Source organism: Chrysemys picta, unplaced genomic scaffold (genome assembly GCF_011386835.1).
Source record: "Chrysemys picta bellii isolate R12L10 unplaced genomic scaffold, ASM1138683v2 scaf2728, whole genome shotgun sequence".
Taxonomy (NCBI): Eukaryota; Metazoa; Chordata; order Testudines; family Emydidae; genus Chrysemys; species Chrysemys picta.
The window spans coordinates 1-3,988 of NW_027055430.1; the positions used below are offsets into that span (position 1 = coordinate 1).

At 53.1% G+C, this 3,988-nt stretch overlaps 1 long non-coding RNA gene across 1 annotated transcript; it reads right to left on the reverse strand.

Moving 5' to 3' along the window:
- Nucleotides 1-597: 597 nt before the first annotated feature.
- Nucleotides 598-2,800, reverse strand: LOC135980335 (uncharacterized). The gene is made up of 3 exons (XR_010597436.1): nucleotides 2,562-2,800; nucleotides 2,078-2,196; nucleotides 598-739 (listed from the first exon to the last, which is right to left on the reverse strand). It is a non-coding gene; the product is annotated as an uncharacterized LOC135980335 (long non-coding RNA).
- Between the last annotated feature and the right edge of the window lie 1,188 nt (nucleotides 2,801-3,988).

Genomic DNA, 3,988 nt, shown 5'->3' on the forward strand with positions numbered 1-3,988 from the left:
CTTTGTTTTCTTGTGCACAAAGAGAGGAGATTCCTCGGGCTACGTTGGAAGAGATTGAGGTGGCGGTCCTTTCTGAAATGTGTTCATGTTGAGATGTTGTAGGTAGATGCGGTGGTATTCAGACCCGGCACATGGGAGCACCTAACCCTACTAACAGGACCGCGTCACAAGTAAAAGGGGTCTTTTCTGGTAAAGGTAGGGGGCACAAAGTTGTCATTTTCTTGGTGGGGTAGGAGGTAAGTCGGGAAGGGTGTCGCTGAGGGACGGAGGATTGATTGCAAAGGGGACACTCAGCAGGATCCCTCCCTTACCTGTTCATTTCCAAATCTTTTCACATTCAGGACTCCTCTCCCGCCTTGTGTAAAGGAGGAATATTTTACTAACGAAAATGTGACTGCCCTGTAATCAGGGTTCATGTCTCTTTCCCTTTTCTCCTCCCTGTATTGGCCCCCTTAACGGCACCCGACATAGTCACTCTGCAGAGTACACTGTGGCCCCTCCGCATCCTTGATACCACAGAGCCCGTACCCAACGAGGAAGCACACGGCCTGTGAAGAAACTAGAGGGAGCACACATGAGGAATTCAAAGCACTGACCTCTTACTCAGAGCCAATTATCTGGGAGGCGGAAACCTGAGGACTGTTCATATCTGCTTAGAAGGATATCCAGGTTGCTCAGGTCCACTTGTGCCAGCTTCTCCTGTGTCTGGGGCTCCTGGCCAATTCCTCTGCAAGCGCAGCTGCAAAAGCCAAGCATGAGCCATCACTACACAAATCTCTATTGGTGTGTGAAATCTTGCCCTCATCCCTGCCTCCCTCTCCCATCCCATCTACATCAGCCCCACTGGATGAACAGAAACTGAGTGATCATTTCTCTCGTGGAGCAACAGTGACACCAGGTGGCCCGTCAGGGGAATGCACAAAGCATTTTCCTTAGGCAGTAACAGTGACACCAGGTGGCCACTCGGTGTAATTGCACAGAGCATTTCCCACATGAAGTAACAATGACACCATGTGGCCACTTTGGGTAATGCACAAAGCATTACCCTACTGGAGCAACAGTGACACCTGTTGGCTAATCCAGGTAATAAAGAAAACATTTCAGGGAGCAGGAGTGGCACCTGGTGGCCACTCGAGGTAATGCACAAAGTAGTTCCAAAGGGAGCAACAGTGACACTGGGTGGCTAATCCAGGTAATTCACAAAGCATTTCAGGGAGCAAGACTAACTAGGTGGCCACAAGGGGTAATGCACAAAGAATTTCCCCCATTGATCAACAGTGACACTGTGTTGTCACCTGCAGTACCCTCAGAGTAATCCCTTAAGAAGCAGCAGTGACATTGGGCGGCCAGTTGGACGACTGCACAGAGCATTTCTTTCATGGAGCAACAGAGACACTAGATGGCCAATGGGGGAAATGGTCAGAGCTTTTCCCCTGCGGAACAGCAGTGACGCCCGGTGGCCACTCAGTGTAATTGCACAGAACATTTCTCTCATGAAGCAAAAATGAGACTGTGTGGCCACCCCGGGTAATCACAGAGCATTTCCTTCATGGAGCAATATTGACACCGGGTGGACACTCTGTATAGTTGCACAGAGCATTTCCCAAATAAAGCAACAGTGACACTGGGTGGCTAATCCAGGTAATGCACAAAGCATTTCCCCCATGGAGCAACAGTGGCACTGGGTGGACACCTGGGGTAATGACAGGTTTCAGAGTAGCAGACGTGTTAGTCTGTATCCGCAAAAAGAAGAACAGGAGTACTGGTGGCACCTTAGAGACTAACAAATTTATTAGAGCATAAGCTTTCGTGGACTACAGCCCACTTCTTCGGATGCATCCAAAGAAGTGGGCTGTAGTCCACGAAAGCTTATGCTCTAATAAATTTGTTAGTCTCTAAGGTGCCACCAGTACTCCTGTTCTTCTTTTCACCTGGGGTAATGCACAGAGCATTTCCTTAAGGAGCAACAGTGACACTGCGTGCCGTGATACAGCAGGGCCAGAGAGCAGCAGGAGAATGGTGGAAGAAAACTAGAGTGGTACGGATGAGGAATAGAGTGCCATAATTGTTCACTCACAGCCAGTCATGCAGAAGACAGAAAGCGGAGGACTGTTCATCTCTGCTTACAAGGATGTCCAGGCTGCTCAGGTTCACTTCTTCCAGTTTCTCCTCTGGCTGGGGTCCTGGGCGATTCCTCTGCAAACACAGCATATAACCCAAGCAGGAGCCATCACTGTCCAAAGGTCTATTGGTGTACGAGATACTGCCCTCCCTCTCCCATCCACTGTACATCAGCCCCACTTGATGAACAGTGACAGTCAACTCCCACAGTCACCCCCACCACTACCAATGGAGGATCTAGTACCATCATGTTTCTCTTCCCCCTCCCAATGCCCCAGTGGGTTGCAGACGCCCCAGACCAAGCCTGTGAGCATGCACCATTGCCCATGTTCTATGCAAAGAGACAGGACAAGGGGAGAGAGAGAGAGTATGTTGGCCAACATATGAGAGCTCAGAGAGAGACACATAGGAAGAAGGACAAATTCAGCACCTGTACTCACCTTTCCGGTTCCAGGCCTCTGCTCAGGTGAACATGCTCCTCCCTGTCCAGGAAGATCAGCTGCACCCAATATAGGGAAATTCTCCCGCTGCACCCAGAACAAGGAGGAAAACTTTTATTACAAACCGAACCCCACCTAAAGGGAAGCAGACGTCTGTACTCAGCCTTTACCACACATGTATCTTAGAGGCCACCTGGGCTATTTCTCAGAATGTAGTTGCCCTGGAGCAACAGTGGCACCCAGTGGCCAATCACGGCAATGCACAGAGCATGTCCCCCATGCAGCAGCAGTGACACTTGGTGGCCACTCGCGGCAAAGCACAAAGCATTTCCCTCGTGGAGCAACACAGACACTACGTGGCCACTCAGGGTAAGGCAGAAATCATTTCCCCCCCCCCACAGCGCTGCACTGATACTCGGTGGCCAGCCGGGGTAATGTCTGAGCTATCTGCCTTGGACCATCACCGCCATCCGGCGGGCAGGCAGGGTAACATACAGACTGTGTTTCTCCTGGAGCAGCGGTGACACCCGGTGGCCAGTTGGGGAAATGCGCAGCATGCATCTGCCCTGGAGGAGCAGTGACAGCCTGTGGGCAGCAGGGGCAGCACCAGCCCCTTCCTCACTGGGGGAGCTGAGGTGGGGTAGACAGAAAACTGTGGCAGCTGCATCCCCCCCACCACCACGAGGCCTCACCCCTCACTGAAGTGCAAGTTCTGCCTCCGCCCCTCAGAGGCTCCAGCCCTTCACCAGCCCAGAGGCCAGAGCCAGGCAGGGTAGGGCGACTGCTACGCTAGGTGGTGCAATGATGCAGGCAGCCACAGCGCTCCCCACCCTTGTCCTTGTGCTGTATGGGGTCCTGGGGCTGCGGCTGCTCCTCAGTTCCCGGCCGCCCTTCGACCACTCACAGACCTTAAGAGCCGCTCGGGTTGGGGTCGGGCTCCAGGGCCAGCAGAGCCCTCGGGGAGCAGTAACCACGAGGGTTAGGACCCAGGAGCCCAGCCTGGAGCAGGTCAGCCCGGAGTGCTGTGCAGAGCTCTGGACCCTCCACATAACATGTGTGGTGCAACTTGGTGACTGGAGACACAGGCCGAGGGCTACTCTCAGACCCCTGCTCACGTCCGCTACTGAATGTGGCCTGCTTCAGAGAGGATACCTAGAGTGGCATGACCAGGGAAGCTCACCCAGTGATAGAGAAGGAAGAGACTTGAGGACTGAGCATATCTGCCCTCAACCCTCTTCCCGTTACACCTTTAGCATTACAACCAAAAAGCACCCCTTGCAACAGCACCCGACATAGTCACTCTGCAGAGCAGACTCTGGCCCCTCCCCCGCCTCAATCCCACAGAGCCCCGTGCCCAGTGAGGAAGCTCATGGCCTGTGAAGAAAATTAGAGCGAGCACAGATGAGGAATTCCAAGCACTGACGGCT